The 22,621-nt window shown below is 46.3% G+C and overlaps 2 protein-coding genes across 8 annotated transcripts in view; one reads left to right on the forward strand and one right to left on the reverse strand.

Moving 5' to 3' along the window:
* Window positions 1–14,410, reverse strand: part of HYKK (hydroxylysine kinase) — a 71,962-nt gene extending 57,552 nt beyond the window's left edge. For 2 of the 5 annotated variants that reach the window (XM_073579595.1, XM_073579591.1), the window contains exon 1: window positions 11,849–12,005. The gene's annotated coding sequence lies outside the window, so the exon portion shown is untranslated. Of the gene's footprint in view, window positions 1–11,720; window positions 11,776–11,848; window positions 12,006–14,303 lie in introns of those variants that run through there. The other 3 variants (XM_073579592.1, XM_073579594.1, XM_073579593.1) reach the window with 3 other exon arrangements.
* LOC141093111 (long-chain fatty acid transport protein 2-like) overlaps window positions 1–22,621 on the forward strand; it is a 243,014-nt gene that overhangs the window by 51,709 nt on the left and 168,684 nt on the right. The window lies entirely within an intron of this gene.

Genomic DNA, 22,621 nt, shown 5'->3' on the forward strand with positions numbered 1-22,621 from the left:
TTGCTTGGCTCACACCTTGAACCTGGTGGTGCGGTGCTTCCTCAAAAATTATCCGGAGTTAACAGCCCTGCTCCAGAAGGTGCGAAGACTGTGCGCGCACATCCGCCGGTCGCCTGTACACTCCGTTTGTATGCAGAAGCTGCAGCGATTGCTCCACCTTCCCAACCACCGCCTCATTATCGACATTGCAACAAGGTGGAACTCCACCCTGCACATGGTGGAGCGGCTGTGCGAGCAGAGGCAGGCCATAATGCATTTGTGGGAGGATACACGGCCAGGCACTTTGAGAGCAGACATGGAGTTGACAGGCGTGCAGTGGTCGAAGCTGAAAGACCTTTGTAAAGTCCTTCAGTGTTTTGAGGAATGCACACGGCTGGTAAGCGCAGACGACGCCATCCTAAGCATGAGCATCCCACTTATGCGTCTGCTCATGCAAACTTTGACGCACCTTAAGGAGCAGGCGTCTGCAGCCAATGTTGATGAGGAGGAAGAGGAGGAGGGAATCCTTGATGACATTCAGCCATTGTCTGCTCAGGGACCTCTCCTGGACGAGGTGGAGGAAGAAGAGGAGGAGGAGGAGGATGATGGGGATGATTACTTAGGGGAGGAGGATGCATCTCGTGGGGCAAGTGAAAATGTTGGCGTGGCAAGGTCTGGTACAGGGTTTGTGCGTGACTGGAGGGATGTGGATTTGCCAAAAAGTGCTCCTCCACCCAGCACTCGCAGTGCATCATTGACACCGGGAACATTGGCCCACATGTGAGATTATGCCTTGCGGATCCTAAAAAGAGACCCCCGCATTGCCAAAATGATGAACGATGACGACTACTGGTTGGCCAGCATCCTGGATCCACGCTATAAAGGCAAATTACAAAACATCATGCCACAGGAGAACCTTGACCTAATATTGGCTAATAAACAAGCAACTCTGGTAAATCGGTTGCTTGAGGCATTCCCAGCACACAGCAGCGGTGTTGGTTCTCACACGAGCCGTACGGGCCGAAGGCAGCTTGGCAGAGGTGTTCGTGGTGCACACAGCAGAAGTGGCGTTGGAGACAGGGGTTTCATGACAATGTTGTGGACTGATTTTTCAAATACCGCTCACACAACTGGTAATACTGCATCGATGGAAAGTGACAGGAGACAGCAGTTGTCAACTATGGTTACAAACTACTTTTCCTCCCATATCGATGTTCTCCCACACAGGTCATTCCCCTTTGACTATTGGGCCGCTAAACTGGACACCTGGCCTGAATTGGCCCAATATGCCTTACAGGAGCTCGCTTGCCCAGCTGCAAGTGTGCTATCGGAAAGAGTCTTCAGTGCAGCTGGATCAATCCTGACAGAAAAAAGGACCCGTCTGTCAACCCAAAATGTGGATGATCTAACCTTCATTAAAATGAACCACGCATGGGTTTCCAAGGATTTTGTCCCACCTTCCCCTGATGACACATAGGGTGACAGAAAAATGGCTTGCTTTGGTCCACCTCTTCCTGGTACTTCACTTATTTCGCCTTTTGCATCAGCTGAATGTCCAACATCAACATATGCCACTTTCTAAAACTCCCTAACTGTGCTGCCTCCCCCCCATGGCCGGGGTCAACACCTAGCGCACGACACCGTGCGAGTGCCGTTGCCCTGGACAGGTGGGTAGGCCGACTCTTGGGCGCGGGCACTGGCACAGGGTCCCTCATAGTGCAATCAAGTGTCTCTGACGGTGGTGGTGCACACCCGCCGTCAGACACACCGCTGTACTATGAGGGGGCCAGTGCCAGTACCGACGCCCACGAGTGGGCCCCCCTTGCTTGGGCAGGGCCCCAGCATTTGCAATCTTTACCTCTCCCTGCTCCTCCGCTGTGTAATCTGGGCCGTCAAATCCATACTGGGCCTAACACCGTCTGAGCCTGCCTCATGCTGTATAGACATATATTTTGAATGTGTACGCTATCCATACATGTTATCCAGGGATACGGTACCCTTTCTAACCTTTGTGCAATCACGTGCAATCCATACTGGTCCTAACACCGTCTGAGCCTGCCTCATGCTGTATAGACATATATTTTGAATGTGTACGCTATCCATACATGTTATCCAGGGATACGGTACCCTTTCTAACCTTTGTGCAATCACGTGCAATCCATACTGGGCCTAACACCGTCTGAGCCTGCCTCCTGAGACATATATTTTGAATGTGTATGCTATCCATACATGTTATCCAGGGATACGGTACCCTTTCTAACCTTTGTGCAATCACGTGCAATCCATACTGGGCGTGAGAACGGCTGGCGAGCTGTTAAGCAAGCTACAGCACCTGTCCAGACAAGTACAGGGATTCCCTAGCGAGGAGACTTATTTGATTGTTTTCAATGTTGGGACAGCAATTTTTGGGGAGCACTATACTCTGGAGAATGATAAATGGGGCCCACCATACACTGGAACATTCCAAAGGTGGACATCAGACACTGGAGCAGCATTTACAGGGCCCATTATACACTAGAGCATTAGAAATGGGGCCCATTATGTTTGGAGCATTATTTGGGCCCATAAGACAGTGGAGCTTCATCCATGGGGACCAACATATACTGTAGCATTATGTGGAGCTCATCATATCCTGTTTCAAACATTATATGGGACCAATGATTCTGTATGGAGAAATAGATGGGCCTCGTCATGAGATGTAAAAAGTGAGGTATTTTTCATTGTACTATACCGCTATTTATCTGCCGTATCGGAGCATGATGAGTTGTGGTATGTGTTAAAGGGGCGCTCTTTCGCCCAGGGCACATGAAAACCTGCAGCCAGCCCTCCCCCCCCACAACTTTAGCCAAATAACCCCCATTTTTCAGTGCGTAACTTGTATTATGAAGTTAATTAAGGTTGACAAGCTTAAGTAAGAAGAATTGATGCTTTTGGCATTCAAATGGGCACTGTAGGTGTGTTTCCTGTCCTCCTCTCACTGCCGACTTTTATTCCCCATTGACTTACATTGGGTTTCGTGTTTCGGGACGACCCCGACTTTTCCCTATAATCGGACGATCTTGCTCGACCCGACTTTTGGAAAAGTCGGGTTTCACGAAACGAAATGCGACCCTAAAAAACCAAAAGTCGCTCAACTCTAGTCCTAAATGATTTATCTGGCTTTTGAATCAGGAACAGGGGAGAGTAGAAGCCTCTACCTCTCTCAGATTCCGGAACCTCCACCAGGACCTTTTTTAGGCATAGACTCAAGACTTCTGCTTCTAAAGCAGTTTGTTCAAGTGGCGAAGATCGTAAGGGAGTTAGTTTAAAGGTATCCCGAGGAACATAACTAAACTCCAGCTTGAGCCCGGTGGATATTACGTTCCGCACCCAGTCACTATTGGTGATCTGTAGCCATGCTGGGAGGAAGGCTGAGAGTCTACCCCCCACGGGAATCGCTAGTCATTGGCCAGGTTTCTTTCACTCTCTTGAAGAACGCCTGAACATAAAGCCCGTACCTCTCCTCCTTCTATCCTCCCATCTGGGATGGTCTCTATTAGGCGATGGGTTGTGCTTTCTTCCCTGACCGAATTTCCTTCTATTGAACGAACGTCGGTAGGATGCAGACCACAGATTAGGGAACTTCTTGTCATCCCCGGCTTATCAAGCAACTCATCCAGGACTGTTCCAAACAAATATTCTCCTTCGCACGGGATAGTGCAGAGTTTTGACCTGGATTGGATGTCTCCCGGCCAGCACTTTAGCCACAGGGCTCTACGAACCACATTGGAAAGTCCTGCTGCTCTAGCGGCCATTCTAACCCCATCAGCTGAGGCATCCGCTAGGAAGGCTGCGGCCCCCTGGGATTACTGGTAGGGCACCTAAAATTGTCTGTCTAGGCATCCCCTGTTTTAATTGAGACCCCAATTGGTCTAACCAGACCATCATGGACCTGGCCGTACATGTTGAGGCTACTGCTGGTCTTAGGGAACCCGCTGCCATCTCCCAGGTTCCTTTAAGGAAGGTATCTGCCTTCCTGTCCAGGGGGTCTTTAAGGGTCCCCATGTCCTCGAAGGGTAGTGAGGATCTTTTTGATGCCTTGGCGATTGCCGCATCCAATTTAGGGGCTTTATCCCAAGTGTTAACTGCCGGATCATCAAAGGGGTATCTACATTTGAGGGCTGGTGGTAGCGAACCTCTCTTATCTGGTTTCTTCCATTCTTTACTAATTAGTTCCTGAATCTTTTCGTTCAAAGGGAAGACCCCTCGCTTTTTCTGATCCAGCCCCCTGAACATGACATCCTGCATGGATAATTGTGGTTTAGGCTCCTCCACCTCCATTGTTCCTCTCACCGCCTTTACAGCTTGTCCACCTGGTCTTGCGGCAGACAGAACCGACCGGAATCCTCTTCCTCTGAGGAGGATGAGGGGGATGAACCAGAGGAGTCCTTATTTCTCCTCCATTCCACAGAGGAATCTGACTCCAAAGGCTCCCTAACCCTTGAGCTCCCCGCTTGGGACAGGGATTTTAGGGTTTCTCTCATTTCTGCCCTATGTCTTTTAGGCTTGCAGCGATTTTAGGCGATTCTTCCGCCACCATCTGCTGGATACAGGGGGGGGGGGACACAACTTTTTTGGGCATGAGTCCAGTAGCGGGCATGCACAGAGAGCACATTCCCTGTGTTTTGCCTTACTCATGGACTTCTTCCCCTGAGAATAAAAACATAGAGGGAAGCCCCGTCACTGAGTGAACATTCACGTAGATCACTTACCAGTGCAGCAAATAAGTACCGGAGTATGAGGGGGGGATCTTTCTCAGTCGATGCTCCCATCTGTCTGAATGAGCTTTTATGACTGTATTGGTCACTCCATTTGGCACGCTCCTTACTGTTCCGTGAATCTTTTTTCTTTTGCTTGACTTGCCGAAGGTCCTCTAGGGGCGGCAGTGATGATTATCGCTGTTGTCGCCACTGCCGCTGCTGCTGCTGCTCTTCTTGTCTTCTTGTTCGCTCTCCATCATTGTGCGCAATAATGTGGCCAGAAGCATGGAACCCCCCTTGGACCCTGCTTAAATACCCCTTCTCCGGTCACCAGACATGCCGTGCCCCCCCTTGATTGGTCTCCCCCCTCCCCTCAGCTGGCGCAGCTACCGGTGAGTCGGCACTTACTGAGCGCTTGTTCTGATGGGCGCCTGTTGTGAACTCATTTTCTGGTCTGCCTCTGGTTTCTGGTGAGGGAACTGGTTGTGCTGATAGAGGAGTTGTGAGTTCTCTTTCCGGGCTCCCTCTGTTGGTGGCAGGAGGTAGTGAAGCTGATCTAATTAACAGACCTGCCACCTGATAATGAGGAAGAGGATTGGACATCTGGAGTCTCAGACTGGATTTAAGACAGCCGACTCCCTATTCCCATGCTGGTGATTTTTTCCTGCCTCCTGAGGTCTTAGTTTCCAGCTCAGTTCCTGCCTTCTCAAGCTAAGTTGTCTTTGCTAATGTTCACATTTGATTTGGTTTGGTCTATTCAGTTTTTTGTGTGGTCAGCCGGCCCTCGCTGGGGCTGAGCTGAATTTCCACTCTTATGTTACTGTACGTGCCAGTTTGCTTTTTGTCCCTTACTAGATTGGCCTCTTTTTGCTCTGTTCTCAGAATATGCCAGAGTGCTGATATAGTGGGAGAAGTTTAGTGACTTCAGGGTATGTTTTCCTATCAGAAGTGTTGGACATTTTTGCAGGGTTTTTTGGTGTGATTGCAGACAGTATCTTTCCTTCCTGTCCTTTCTAGCTAGTGTGGGCCCCATCGTTTGCTCAGCCTATTTTCCTACCTATGTTCGTGTTTTCATCTTGTCTCACCGTCAATACATGTGTGGGGGCTGTCTATTCCTTTGGGGTCTGCTCTGGGGCAGTTTAGATTTCCCCTTTTCTTGCTTTAGGCTTATTTAGTCCTCCGGCTGTGACGAGGCATCTAGAATCATCGTAGGTACGCTCCACGGCTGCTGTTAGTTGTGTGGTTAGGATCAGGGGTCTGCAATCCGCAAAGTTACCAACCTCTCTGGTTTTCTGTGACTTGGCTTGGTCTTGTTTTGGTCCTCGGTGACCCATTCATAACAGGCGCCGCCATCTTGGATTCGTCACGCCTGCGCAGTGGCGCCGCTGACCCGAAAGCGGCCCCCAGGCTCCGCCCCCGACGTCACCGTGGCCCGCACACACTTCCTGTGTAATAGGAAGCCACACGGGACGCCCAGGCATTCTCCTGCAGCGCTCCCACCCAGTTGCGCCGGCAATACCGACCCCAGCCACCGCGCCGCTGGAGCAGGGAGACCCCAGGGGCCATACTCACCGGCGGTGGCTTTTTCCAATGGAGGCGGATATCCTCCAGACACCGCTCCCTGCTGCGAACGCCACTGCCATGCAGCCCAGCAAGGACCACCGTGGCGTCTCCAGGAGCTCCGCACCTGGCCGAGGTAGGAGACCCCCACCCGCTACCTGAGTCGGCCGGTCGGCCTGTGATCCATTCGGACTTCCATCTGTAGGATCCTGTCCCCTCAGGAACAGGAAACCAACTGATGCGTGGGAGAGGTGCCGCCCTTTTTGTCTGTAGGTTTCCTGTTCCTGAAGGGCGGATCCCCTCTCTCGTGGTGCTGTCATGGGAGTCCGAGTAAAGAACATTTGACTGTTCGAAATGCATTGCTGTGGATAATATGTGTGGTCTGTCCGCTACTCTGTTTTTAATATGCTGTAAAAATTTTGAAGCTGGATCATCTCCTCTTCTTTTTTCTGATATTTGCGCGTGACGACTACACGGGATCTGTGCTTCCTCGCACTACAAGCCAATGCAGGTGAGCTGTTTTTTTCTTCAGCTAAGTAGCCATTGTCTGTGAAGTGTAAAGGAAATCATACATGGGTTTCTAAATATTTAAAAAATATAAAACTGAAAATTGTGATGTGAATTTGTATTTAGCCCCCTGAGTTAATACATTGCAGGACCACCTTTCACTGCAATTTCTGTGCAAATCTTTTGGGGTATGGTATATCTCTACCAGCGTTGCACATATAGAGGCTGAGATGTTTGCCCATTTTTCTATGCAAACTAGCTGTAGCTCAGTGAGACAGGATGGAGACCATTTGTGAATAGCAATTTTCAAGTCTTGCCACAGATTCTCAGTGTGATTTAGGTCTGGACTGTGACTGGCCCATTCACATACATGAATATACTTTGATCTAAATAATTCCATTGTAGCTCTAGCAGTATGTTTAGGGTCATTGTCCTTCTTGGAAGCTGAACCTACGTCCCAGTCTCAAGTCTTTCATAGCCTCTAACAGGTTCTCCGTCAAGATGGTCCTATATTTAGCTCCAGCTATCTTCCCATCAACTCTGACCAGCTTCCCTGTCCCTGCTGAAGAAATGCCTCCCCACAGCATGATGCTGTCTTTACCATATTTGATGGTTGGGATAGTATTATCATGGGGATGTACAGTGGTAATTTTCCCCCCACACATAGCACAATGCATTTAGCTCAAAAAGCTCTACTGTAGTCTCACTGAGGCCGCACTCACCTAGTCGGCGCGGTACCCCATGTATGCAAATCACATACTTTTGATCCAGTGGCCACTGCTCTTGGTGCCAGCACTAGAGAATCCTGACAGTGCACAGTGTGCATGATGCGAGTATTCACAAGTCAACAGTTAGAGTAAGTGCAGACTGGATGGCAGTTTATGGCTGTGACAAATGTGTATCTGGCCGTTTGTTGGAGTAAATATCTTTCCCTATAACTACTGATTATGAATAAATGTGAATACTTTTGGCTTACACCATCACTCTACTTTAAAAGTAAGAAAGATGCTGCTGGATTTTAGTAAAATCATGTGAATCCTTTACTAAGTCTTCATTTAAAATTCCATGTGCATGTCAATTGCGAACGTGGTAGCAATTTTACACTTTTCAAACGCTAAAACCGTCTTGGTCATAATAATGGTATTCCTATTTTTTTTGCTCTAGTTTAAAATCACTTTTAAGGCAAGTAGTGAGCCTATAACTTGGATGACTGCAATCTGATGTTAGATAATGGGAGCAGTGCCGACTAGCATTTTTTTTCTCATGCCGAGTAGGAATGAGAAAAAGATTGTTGCATGCTGCGATTGGCAATGTACTGTATATTGGAAGGAGAAATTAAGTTTTCCATCTTTTCTGCACCTATGATCCGATTTTTGCATGCGAGAGAATATGATCACAGTAAAATGTCACTCGCAGCAGAGTTTGATCCAAGGGTAATTTGCATATAGCATCCGATTCTCTCTCATGAGAGAATCATTTCATTCTGTACACTAGTGTGAGGGTGCCCTTAGGTCATGGTCACATGTTCAGTATTTGGTCAGTGTGAAGGACGACACCTGAGAGATCATGCAGAATCCCACATCTGCCACCACATATGAAGAACCTGCACCTTGCCACCCTGTCTGATGGTACTACTATGTCAGATGGATCACGTCTCTCCTCTTTCACCAATGTGATGTTCTGCATCCTATGGGGACAAGTAAGGTCAGCTTGGCACAGTTTTCCATAGACAACTCCTATCCACACGGACCCTGGGAGGCACAGTTAGTGAGAGAATGTGACCCATGCAGTCACTGACGTGGCACCACACTCGCTCACAACCTTAACCCCTTAATGTCCAATGACGGACACAGTCCGTCATCAGACATTTCCCCTGCTTTGATGAGGGCTCCGGCGCTGAGCCCGCATCAAAGCCGGGACATGTCAGCTGTTATAAACAGCTGATATGTGCCCGCAATAGGCGCGAGTGGAATCGCTGTCCGCCCGTGCCTATTAACTAGTTAAATGCCGCTGTCAAAGCTGACAGCGGGCATTTAAATAGCATTTCCGGCCGCCGGGCCGGAAATGACCTCATCGCCGACCCCCGTCACGTGATCGGGGGTCGGCGTCATGTTGCCTGGACAACCAGAGGTCTCTATGAGACCTCTATGGTTGTTCCAGGCATATGGCTTTCAGCGCCACCCGGTGGTCGGCGCTGAAAGCACAGCAGTAAATCTGCTACATACGGGCGATCTGCTCATCGCCCATATGTAGCAGAGCCGATCGGGTTGCGCAAGCTTCTAGCCTCCTATGGAGGCTATTGAAGCATGCCAAAAGTAAAAAAAAAAAAATGTTTAAAAGTAAAAAAAATTAAAAAAACCTAAAAGTTCAAATCACCCCCCTTTTGCCCCAATCAAAATAAAACAGTAAAAAAAAAATCCCACATACACATATTAGGAATCGCCGCGTTCAGAATCACCCGATCTATCAATAAAAAAAAGCATTAACCCGATCGCTAAACGGCGTAGCGAGAAAAAAATTCAAAACGCCTGAATTATGTTTTTTTGGTCACCAAGACATTGCATTAAAATGCAATAACGGGCGATCAAAAGAATGTATCTGCACAAAAGTGGTATCATTAAAAACGTCAGTCCGGCACGGAAAAAATAAACCCTCAACCGACCCCAGATCATGAAAAATGGAGACGCTACGGGTCTCGGAAAATTGTGCAAATTTTTTTTTTTTTTTTTTAGCAAACTTTGGAATTTTTTTTCACCACTTAGATAAAAGAGGACATAGACATGTTTGGTGTCTATGAATTCATAATGACCTGGAGAATCATAATGGCAGGTCAGATTTAGCATCTAGTGAACCTAACAAAAAAGCCAAGCAAAAAACAAGTGTGGGATTGCACTTTTTTTGCAATTTCACCGCACTTGGAATTTTTTTCCCGTTTTCAAGTACACGATATGGTAAAACCAATGATGTCATTTAAAAGTACAACTCGTCCCGCAAAAAATAAGCCCTAACATGACCATATAAACGGAACCGTTATGATATCATAATGAAGGGTGGGACTTGATACACACACTTTTTCCCCATTATGTAGATAGGGGCAAAATTGTTTGGTGAATTGGAACGCGCGGGGTTAAAATTTCGCCTCACAACATAGACTAGGACGCTCTCGGGGTCCAGACGTGTGACTGTGCCAAATTTTGTGGATGCCAATCCCGGACATACACACACACACACACACACTTGAGCTTTATATATTATATATATATATATATATATATATATATTTATACACACAATGGTTATACATATCAAATGGTCAGATATGCAAATACAATAGTGGTAGGGCAAAAAATATAAGCCATGTGTGTGCTGGGCCACAAGGAGCATGGGCTACCTGCTGGCTCCTAGGTCCCTCACAGAACGTTACACGACGTGGCCCCCACTGTCAAAGTGGACTGTATGCATAACAGAAAGAGTGACCCCATGGCCTTACACTAGCCTTTTTCCCCTTTGGGTCACTCCCCTCCTGCCCTCTGGGCTGAGCCTAAATCCCCTCCTCTTGCCTCTGCAGCTAAAAACTCTAAAAGCTAAGATGGGTCATAATTCCTTAATAGACCTAGGGAGGCGGTTTTGGCGCCATCAGATCCAGATGGGCCCCTGATACACATTAAACCAAACACAGCTTTGCTATCTGGTTTCTACTAGCTGTTCTATCTCCATTACTCCTGGGTGCAGGAACTCAGGCAGGCATTTGCCATGTTCTGGTGATCTCGGAAATATACACGATGTATGGCTAGTATCTCCATAACTCCTTATTGAATTATGTTTCTGGAGTGTTCTCAAAGGTATCTTAAGCATCAGTAGAACTCTATATGGAAAGCAGTCCATTAACTTGTTTTGAGCTGGTCAAGGTGTGAGATCTGTCACTCATAGCCTTTGAGACTTGACCCCACTGCTGAGCTCAGTGTTCTCATACAGCTGTATGCCGAAGGGGGTTTTATAACCCCATGCCAAATAGGATACAAATGACTGGGTATTATCTCTCCAATCTCAGAAGAAAACTATAATATAAACAAGTCACCACTTCTGCATTTCTCACCCTCTCCTGGTTTTGATTAACAAATACTGACTGTGTGAACGTGGTTGTAAGCAATAAATATAGGATTATTAATAAAATGACTATAATCAGTTACAGGAGTATTTTAATAGTAAGGCCGGGATCACAGTACTGTGTGTGAAGCGAGAAACTCTCATGAGTCTCTCGCATCAACACCCGGCACTGCCGCCGGTACTCAGGACCAGAGCTGCGGCTGCATGTATTTCTATGCAGCCGCAACTCCGGTCCCGGGTGCCGGCGGTAGCGCCGGGTGTTGATGTGAGAGACTCGTGCAAGTTTCTCGCATCACACACAGTAGTGTGATCCCGGCCTAACTCTAATGCCAGGTAAAGAGCAGGAATAATACGGTAACTGCTGCTTGTACATAAGTAACATATATTCCTATAACACCAGACAGGATTGACTGAATCTCATTTACTTGTGTTATTAGGCTCTGAGTAATCTGAAAAATAACCTCTAGCAATAATTCAATTCCAAATAAGCTAAGTTTTACCTCCACAAAGCTGGATAATAGAATGTTGCCTGGATATCTCCTCTAACCACAAACATAAGGGGTGTCACCCCAGCAAATCACTTATTTCTTGGTGTATGTATACTGTGCTGCCTGTATCTTTTTTGCAATGTCTTATTACGGAGTCAATTCCGGCTACACAAAGTCCAAAGCCACTTAGCGTCCATGTCACATTGTGTGCACAGTCACTTATTGCTAACCAATAATTCCAAATGTAACATTTATATCTGTGCAAATAACATATAATGAAGCCAACAAGCCAAAACACCATGCATTCATTAAAATTTGCAATGAAAACTAAAGGCCTTACCACAACAAGTGTTAAAGCAGTCAATGACCGAGAACATTCAGGGCAGGAAAGGGAATTACAGTAAATGTTTAACCAGATTATTCTTGTGCCATGTAATAAAATCCTAGAAAATTAATAAGACACCATACCTGGAATGCCAGTGCTTAATGTCAGCCGTTCTGCGTTGATAAAAACACATTAAAAACAGTTTTCAAGAGAACTTAAAAAGGAAACATTCAGAGAGCCTGCAGCAGAGAAATGGGAGGCTGGATGTGGGAGGCCTGGGCCTTACATGCATCCAATAAGAAAAGCATTCTTGTCCAAAAAAAAAACCCTTTAAGCAGAGCAGCTGCAGATTTCCTTACAAGCGATTCGGAAGAACTGAACTCTGTATACTGTACAAACAAGGAAACACTACTAGACTTTAGGTCAAATATCCTGACACACCGATATACCATCCTGCACATTCCTCTGTCAGGCATTATCCGTGTACAAAGCAGATGTATTATACCATAGGACACATCAGCCGTTACCAAAATATTTCCAAAAATATGCAAGTAAGTTTTGTCCTTATATTTTCAGATAAATATTAAAGATATGTATTAGATTGGTAAAACAACATAGGATGGATGTGAGATATGGCTGAAAGTGGTTATCAGTAGTGATGAGCGAACGTGCTCAGATAACGTGTGATGCGAGTATCTTGGGCGTGTTCAGATAATATGTTCGAGTTCTGGCGGCTGCAACCCACGTGGGGATTCCCTAACAAACAGGCAATCCTGCATGTGTTGCAGCTGTCTAACAGCCGCGAATCATGCTGCTGCAGGTACTCGAGCATATTATCTGAGCATGCCCACGATACTCGGAAAACACCCGAGAATGCTGTACTAACACGTTATCTTAGCACATTCACTCATTACTAATTGTTAGGTCTTCTGATAAAAAACTGGAGTCACTCCAGGTGCACACGTTGCGGATTCTGCTGCGGATTTGGCCCTGCGGGTCCGCAGCAGATTCTGCTGCGTTGTACAGTACCATTAAAATCTATGAGAAATTAAAAACGCTGTGCACATGCTGAGGATTTTTCCGCAAATTTAAATCCGCAGCATGTCAATTCTTTTGTGTGGATCCACAGCGTTTTGACACCTGCTACATTATAGGAATATGCAGAGGTGTCAAAATGCAGGGGAAATCCGCAGGCTAATCCGCACATCATGCACATACCCTAAGGGTAAGGTGCCATTAAGCCTGGATTAGTAATGGAGAGAGTAGAGCAGAGCGCACTCAGTGATGAGCGGTGACGTCACCACTAGTTACTGAGCATGTGCTGGCTGCTCCCATTCATTCCCCAGTCAGTTACAGTCTGGAGGAGATGTATTAGCAGCCCTCCGACTGTAAATATATTAACCCTGAGATGAATTTACGCCGTGGGACGTGACTGAGCGCCGGACAGGTAATGTATAGATTTGTTTTATTATTTTCAGCTTTTTTCCAGAAGATCGATGGCTTCGCTAAGGAATTACCAGTATAATAAAGATAATAAAAATGTGTGTGTTTTATTTTTTCATTAAAATAATTTATTCTTATTGTGTGATTGTGTTTATTTAACCCTTTCTTTACTCTAGGATAAGTAATGGATCGGTGTCTTATTGACACCTCTCCATTACTAATCCGGGCTTAATGGAACCTTATAATCGAAAGGTGCCATTAACCCCTTATTGCCCCACTTGCCACCACTACAGGGCAAGTGGGAAGAACAGGGCAAAGCTCCAGATTAGGCAAATCTAATAGATGTACCGTTTCTGAGAAGCTGGGGGCTGCTGTTTTTAGGCTGGGGGGGCCAAGATCAATGGTCCCTTACCAGCCTGAGAATATCAGCTCTCAGCTTTAGTCAGGTTGGTTGTCAAAAATAGGGGGGACCCCATGCTGTTTTTTTAAATTATTTATTTAAATAATTAAAAAAACCACATGGGGACCCCTCTATTCTTCACAACCAACCTGGCTGAAGCTGACAGCTGAGCGATGCAGCCCCCAGCTGTAAGTTTCGTCTGGTTGGTTATGAAAACGAGAGAAACCCCACGTCGGCTTTTCATTCATTCTGCTCTCCTGACGGCAGAGCAGGAGAGCAGAATTACAGCCGCGGTCAGCACCAGCCGCCGGGAACAGCGCTTACAGTAGCGTTCTTCCCGGCAGCCGTCCGTGAGCACGGAGGACTGTGTGAACAGTTCTCAATGTGCACGTGTGCAGCACGTGTTGCGGGCCATGTGTCCGTGTTAAAATGGACATGTCAGCTTATTTTGCACATGGACGCGCGGTCCGTGAAAACACGCTGATATGTGCATAGACCCATTCATTAGAATGGGTCTACATGTGTCAGTGTCTCCGGTACGTGAGAAAACTGTCACTACAGGTACCGGAGCCACTGACGTGTGAAACTGCCCATATATATACTGGGCTAATGTGTACCAATAACAAGTATAACTAAACCTGAATGCCCTGTTATATAATAGACAATAGCAGACTGTCTCAATCAAGACATTTCAACCTGGGTCTATATCTAGTAACCCTATAGAGAACTTGACATTACATTCATGCTTGGCAAACCTGATTATTCTGGTGCCACCTGTAGCCAGCTTCTCCCAGTCCTATTCTAGGTGATTGTCAGGTCTTTCCCTATGAACACATGTGAATGGCAATCAATCAGCTGGACTAATCAGGTCTCACCTCAGAGTATGTGCACATAATTAGTGATAAGCGAGTATACTCATTGCTCTGGTTTTCCCGAGCAATGAGCCGGAGACTCCTCCTGACGTCGCTGAGGCTGCGGGGAGTCCCCGGCTAATCTGAGAATGAACTAATGACCGTGGGAAAAAAGTCAGAAACTTTCTCACAGTAATTAGTTCATTTCCAGGCAGCCATTGAGGCTGCGCAGAGCTGAATTATTTCATTCTGAAGCAGTTTACAGTGAAGCTGGCAGCATTAGCACCGGTCCTCATTGTAAACTATATAACCCCTTTTGATGGACTGCAGCGTGGGACATGACTGAACGGCGGAGAGGTAAGGATATTGGTGATTTTTTATGTTATTTTTTTTGCAGGTCATGGTTTTTTTGGGATTACCAGAGTAATAAAAATTTGTCAAAAACTTGGTGTATTTATTTCATTAAAAAACTTTTTAAGTAATGTCTGTGTGTGGTTTTTAACCCTTTCTTAGTATAGGGTTAATAATGGATCAGTGTCTTATTGACACCTTTCCATTATTAATCGGCTTAATGTCACCTTACAATCGAATAACCCTTTGTTATATTAACCCATTCGCCACCGCTACAGGGCAATGGGAATAGAGAGGATAAGTGCCAGAATTGGCCCATCTTATAGATGGGCCATTTCTGGGGTGTCTGGGGGGCAGATGTTTGTAGCCAGGGGGGGCCAAAAACAATGGTCCCTCTCATGGCTATTAAAATCTGCCCTCACTCACCTGCTTTACCTCTCTGGCAGACAAATTACCACAGGGACCCACGCATTTTTTTTACAATGAATTAACCCCTTAAATTACCACCTACACCTCCCAAATTTTACACATCAATCCTCATCTAATTACTAATGAAAGACATATAAAAAAAACATGAACTGAAATGGTTTACTGTATGTAAACCATGTGTCATTTCATGTCGGGTTGGGAATGATTTGACAGAAGCCGGCAATTGAATTAGCGGCTATTCTGCTATGAAGAACTCTATGAAATATAAATATATATATATATATATATTGTTAGGAGTGGCGGAACGCACTAAATAAAAATGTAAATAAAGTGGGTTCGCCGCTCGGGGTCCACCGTGCGGTAGGTGTTAAAACCGCTGCTAGGTGGTGGCAGAGCAATCTGGCGGTAGTGTGCACAGGGTTAAAAGGTCACCTAGGTGCACCAGGCAATCTCTGTTGAACACACAGAGCTGCAAAGACAAAAGGAAAAACCAAATAACGCTGAGCCTGTTAGAGGCACAGGAACACAGCGATACACACGAGTCACAGGAGTAGCCCAAGGTGACGGCACTAACTCCATCCAGACCTAACATATTAGTTCGTGTGTATGGCGTTGCAACTGCAAACGCACAATAACGCTGCAACTGCAGCGCGGCAAGGACAGTGCCGCAGATAAACACCGCTAAACGCAGGCTCGATGTTGGACGCTAGCAGGTGTGCCTGAGGAGCAATAGCGCGCTTGCACTGGTGCTAATACTGGCTATAACTCATTCCCTCACACAATCGTAATATCAAAGGAATGGGGTTTCAAATGAGTCATTCACCAGAACATGCATCCATCAACATACACACAGCCGCAAATATGACTATACTAGCGCATGGCGGACAGCCATGCACACGTTTTATAGCAAACGGGACCTTCCGGAAGTCTCCAGAACCCTGAGCTGGACCAATGGAATCAGGAGCAGGACCTGAGCACCTGACTCCTGAACTCCAATGGGAGAGCGTCCAATGAGCATGCTCAGAGGATGGAATGAAGGACTTAGCCTCCGGAGAGAGTTGCTGCAATGCAATCTTCTGTGCAATCTCTTCTGCAGTGGACTGAAAGCACGAGACTGCAGAATGTGAGGGTCTAGATTCCTGCATAGTCAGGGCTGAAATCTGACTCCTAACATATATATGTGTCTCAATGACATGTGTGTGTGTATATATATATATATATATATATATATAATATATATATATATATGTGTGTATTCTATGTGTATATATCTATTCTTTAATTTCTTTATTAAACCTGTCAGTGTGATTGTACTGTATTGCGCACTGAATTGCCGGCTTTTCTAAATGACACCGGGTGAGTATTTCTCACAAGTCACACATCTGCTCCGTGTGTAATGTGTATTTTTAGCGCACCCATAGATTTGCATTGGCGTACTACGGGCGTAGTACGCTGACAATCGTAGCATGCTGTGATTGGCACGGACTGTAGAATACGGATGAGAAATATACGGCTGATGGGAGCTGACCCATAGAGAATCATTTGTCCGTGTGTAATGCGTGCTTTTAACGCCTCTCACTCGTCCGTATTTCACTCTAGTGTGACCCCGGCCTTATGCGCAGAGTAGATAGATATGATTCAGTGATGTTTTGCTCACATGAACACACAGGTAAAGTAAGTTAAGGGTATATTTCATGCTGTAATATTAGCATTACAGAATCTGGTCACTATTCATAAATAATATGGCAGTATGTGGATTATGTTGCATTCACATAGCCGTGTGTCACAGCTCCAACACGGATCGTGGCACACAAACTCTCTGTGAGTCTCTTGAGCCAAACTTGACAGCCTCATTGACACCTATGAGGCTGTCAAGTTTGGGTCATGAGACACGCAGACAGTGGATGTATAATGGTCCGTGCTAGGAAACAGATGTGTGAATGCAGCATTAATTATTGTATATTATTATAATTAGACTATTTCATAATATAAATTGTAGTTATTAAATAACCTGTGCTATAAATAAATAAATAATAATAATTAAAAAATTGAGGTCTCTTCTATTTCTGATAACTAGAGCAGACAAAACCAACAGTGGCATGCTGCAAACCTCAGCTGTCCGCTTTATTGTTGCTGGCTATCAATAATTTAGAGGGGTTCTTTGCTGTCTTTTCAAATTATTAAAAATTTTTTGTGGCGGCTGGTATTCTCAGGCTGGTAAGGGGCCATGGATATTGCCCCTCCCAGTCTTAAAATGGCAGCCCTTAGATGCACCAGAAAAGGCGCATCTATTAGATGCAGCAATTCTGGCGCTTTGCACAACTCTTCCTAGTTGCCCTGTGGCGGTGGCACATGGAGTAATAATTGTGGCGTTGATATCAGCTGTTTTATAGCCATTGACATCAAGCATAGTTAGTAATGGAGAGGCTTCTGTAGGATACCCCCATTGTTAACCCCATAGTTAGATTGTAAAAAAAGACAGAGTCAGAATAAAGTTCTTTAATTGAAATAAAAACACTGACACCTTTTTTTAAATAAAAATGTAAAAATCACAGTTGTACTCACCTTTATGCCTAATACATTGATGTCCATGTCCCCCCGATAATAAACAAACATATTCCTCACTTTTCCGACATGAAGATAATCCTCCGATGCTCATGTCACCTGTAAAAGACATTAAAAAAATAAACAACCATATTACTCATCTGTTAAGTGGACTTTCCCAATAACCGCCTTGTTCAGGGCACAGGTTATGTTATGGGACACATGGGACACATGCTGGTGTAAGGCAGGGACAGCTTCACAGGAAAAATAGTGTTGGCTGAGGAGCGAGCATCACGGGACGGCCACAGTCATGAGATTGTGGATAACCTCACTGTCCACAACCCTAATTGGCAACATTTCCAGGGCAAGCAGTCTGAAAATGTGAACATTTAATGTTTGGGCCTGTGGGTGGGTGGGTGGGTGCATATTTCCACTTGCGTTCCAAGGCCTGTGGTAGGGACAGCTGAAAGCTGCGCTCGGACAAGTAAATGGACGTGGTTGCTGATCTTGGTTGCATATGTGCAATGACTAGAGTTGAGCGACTTTTGGTTTTTTAGGGTCGAGTTTCGTTTCGTGAAACCCGACTTTTCCAAAAGTCGGGTCAAGCAAGATCAGCCGATTATAGGGAAAAGTCGGGGTCGTCCCGAAACACGAAACCCAATGTAAGTCAATGGGGAATAAAAGTCGGCAGTGAGAGGAGGACATGAAACACACCTACAGTGCTCATTTGAATGCCAAAAGCATCAATTCTTCTTACTTAAGCTTGTCAACCTTAATTAACTTCATAATACAAGTTACGCACTGAAAAATGGGGGTTATTTGGCTAAAGTTGTGGGGGGGTAGGGCTGGCTCCAGGTTTTCATGTGCCCTGGGCGAAAGAGCGCCCCTTTAACACATACCACAACTCATCATGCTCCGATACGGCAGAGAAATAGCGGTATAGTACAATGAAAAATACTTCACTTTTTACATCTCATGACGAGGCCCATCTATTTCTCCATACAGAATCATTGGTCCCATATAATGTTTCAAACAGTATATGATGAGCTCCACATAATGCTACAGTATATGTTGGTCCCCATGGATGAAGCTCCACTGTCTTATGGGCCCAAATACTGCTCCAAACATAATGGGCCCCATTTCTAATGCTCTAGTGTATAATGGGCCCTGTAAATGCTGCTCCAGTGTCTGATGTCCACCTTTGGAATGTTCCAGTGTATGGTGGGCCCCATCTATCATTCTCCAGAGTATAGTGCTCCCCAAAAATTGCTGTCCCAACATTGAAAACAATCAAATAAGTCTCCTCGCTAGGGAATCCCTGTACTAGTCTGGACTCCTCGTCGTCCCCATCTTCCATCTCACTGCACAGTATTTCAACCTTGCAAGTGCTGTGATCCTGAGCAAGCAGGGGGGGCCCACTCATTGGTGACGGCACTGGCACAGGGCCCCTGATAGTACGATGGTGTGTCTGATGGCGGGTGGGCCGAACCTGCACTTTCATCTGCAGCTTCCTCTTTGTCACAGTGTAAGATGGAACTGTATATGGGAAGGGTAACCTGAGTTTCATCAGGGTCAGATTCAGGCCGTGTAGCGTGCGAGGGGAATGTAGTGGTCTGGGTCAATGTACCAGCAGATTCATCGAGCAGTGGCTGGGCATCAGTGCACTTGTGTCGCCCCCCAGGAGTACGGTCGCCACAGTGGCATTACCTTCCTCCTAGGGAGTGTGATGTCATGCTTGGGAGCAACGAAGGATCTCTCTAGCAGGTTAACTGATTGGGCGGCGTTATTCCCACGAGTCATGACCCTCCAAACAGCGTTCATGAAGGCAAAGTGTTTGTTTTACGTGGGCAGTATGGTTGCAAAGCTGAACCTTAAAGGAATGTCCAGAAGGGCACCACCAGGAGTGGAGCCTATGGTTAAATTCGACTCCACCTGGGAAACCTCAACCATGCCAGCTACAGAACAGATGCACACATTGCAAGCTTAATTCCGTTAACGAACGAGACTCCGTCATGCCCCACGGTCCGAGTCCGGCTTACTAGAGGGACACGTGAGGCTCTGGCACATGAGATTGGCCAATAACTGGTGTGTCATGCCCTTACATGTCCGTGGCTGCATGTGCGCTACACTGAAAAGGCAAGCGTTGGTCACTTACAGGTGCAGATAACCCGCTCAACAACGTTAGTGATGGGGATCACTGATTACAATTATTACCCGCGAACGATGATTTCCCAGTAAGTGCATGTCAACCGCAGTTCCGGAATTAGGCCTAACCGTCATTCCTGAAAAAATGAAAAACTTGCGTGTGCAAACCACAGGTGCTGTAGCTTGCTTAACAGCTCGCCAGCCGTTCTCACGCCCAGTATGGATTACACGTGATTGCACAAAGGTGAGAAAGGGTACCGTATCCCCAGATAACATGTATGGATAGCGTACACATTCAAAATATATGTCTATACATCAAGGGGCAGGCTCAGACGGTGTTAGGCCCAGTATGGCTTGCACGTGATTGCACAAAGGTGAGAAAGGGTACCGTATCCCCGGATAGCATGTATGGATAGCGTACACATTCAAAATATATGTCTATACATCAGGAGGCAGGCTCAGACGGTGTTAGGCCCAGTATGGATTGCACGTGATTGCACAAAGGTGAGAAAGGGTACCGTATCCCAGGATAACATGTATGGATAGCGTACACATTCAAAATATATGTCTATACATTAGGAGGCAGGCTCAGACGGTATTAGCCCCAGTATGGCTTGCACGTGATTGCACAAAGGTGAGAAAGGGTACCGTATCCCCGGATAACATGTATGGATAGCGTACACATTCAAAATATATGTCTATACATCAGGAGGCAGGCTCAGATGGTGTTAGGCCCAGTATGGATTGCACGTGATTGCACAAAGGTGAGAAAGGGTACCGTATCCCCGGATAACATGTATGGATAGCGTACACATTCAAAATATATGTCTATACATCAGGAGGCAGGCTCAGACGGTGTTAGGCCCAGTATGGCTTGCACGTGATTGCACAAAGGTGAGAAAGGGTACCGTATCCCCGGATAACATGTATGGATAGCGTACACATTCAAAATATATGTCTATACATCAGGAGGCAGGCTCAGACGGTGTTAGGCCCAGTATGGCTTGCATGTGATTGCACAAAGGTAAGAAAGGGTACCGTATCCCCGGATAACATGTATAGATAGCGTACACATTCAAAATATATGTCTATACATCAGGAGGCAGGCTCAGACGGTGTTAGGCCCAGTATGGCTTGCACGTGATTGCACAAAGGTGAGAAAGGGTACCGTATCCCCGGATAACATGTATGGATAGCGTACACATTCAAAATATATGTCTATACATCAGGAGGCAGGCTCAGACGGTGTTAGGCCCAGTATGGCTTGCACGTGATTGCACAAAGGTGAGAAAGGGTACCGTATCCCCGGATAACATGTATGGATAGCGTACACATTCAAAATATATGTCTATACATCAGGAGGCAGGCTCAGACAGTGTTAGGCCCAGTATGTATTGCACGTGATTGCACAAAGGTGAGAAAGGGTACCTTATCCCAGGATAACATGTATGGATAGCGTACACATTCAAAATATATGTCTATACATTAGGAGGCAGGCTCAGACGGTATTAGCCCCAGTATGGCTTGCACGTGATTGCACAAAGGTGAGAAAGGGTACCGTATCCCCGGATAACATGTATGGATAGCGTACACATTCAAAATATATGTCTATACATCAGGAGGCAGGCTCAGATGGTGTTAGGCCCAGTATGGATTGCACGTGATTGCACAAAGGTGAGAAAGGGTACCGTATCCCCGGATAACATGTATGGATAGCGTACACATTCAAAATATATGTCTATACATCAGGAGGCAGGCTCAGACGGTGTTAGGCCCAGTATGGCTTGCACGTGATTGCACAAAGGTGAGAAAGGGTACCGTATCCCCGGATAACATGTATGGATAGCGTACACATTCAAAATATATGTCTATACATCAGGAGGCAGGCTCAGACGGTGTTAGGCCCAGTATGGCTTGCACGTGATTGCACAAAGGTAAGAAAGGGTACCGTATCCCCGGATAACATGTATAGATAGCGTACACATTCAAAATATATGTCTAAACATCAGGAGGCAGGCTCAGACGGTGTTAGGCCCAGTATGGCTTGCACGTGATTGCACAAAGGTGAGAAAGGGTACCGTATCCCCGGATAACATGTATGGATAGCGTACACATTCAAAATATATGTCTATACATCAGGAGGCAGGCTCAGACGGTGTTAGGCCCAGTATGGCTTGCACGTGACTGCACAAAGGTGAGAAAGGGTACCGTATCCCCGGATAACATGTATGGATAGCGTACACATTCAAAATATATGTCTATACATCAGGAGGCAGGCTCAGATGGTGTCAGGCACAGTATGGATTTGACGGCCCAGACTACACAGCGGAGGAGCAGGGAGAGGTAAAGATTGCAAATGCTGGGGCCCTGCCCAAGCAAGGGGGGCCCACTCGTGGGCGTCGGTACTGGCACTGGGCCCCTCATAGTACGGCGGTGTGTCTGACGGCGGGTGTGCACCACCGCCGTCAGAGACACTTGATTGCACTATGAGGGACCCTGTGCCAGTGCCCGCGCCCAAGAGTCGGCCTACCCACCTGTCCAGGGCAACGGCACTCGCACGGTGTCGTGCGCTAGGTGGTGACCCCGGCCATGGGGGGGAGGCAGCACAGTTAGGGAGTTTTAGAAAGTGGCATATGTTGATGTTGGACATTCAGCTGATGCAAAAGGCGAAATAGGTCAAGTCCCAGGAAGAGGTGGACCAAAGCAAGCCATTTTTCTGTCACCCTATGTGTCATCAGGGGAAGGTGGGACAA

Source organism: Dendrobates tinctorius, unplaced genomic scaffold (assembly GCF_039654945.1).
Source record: "Dendrobates tinctorius isolate UK_male_01 unplaced genomic scaffold, ASM3965494v1 ptg000062l, whole genome shotgun sequence".
Lineage (NCBI taxonomy): Eukaryota > Metazoa > Chordata > Amphibia > Anura > Dendrobatidae > Dendrobates > Dendrobates tinctorius.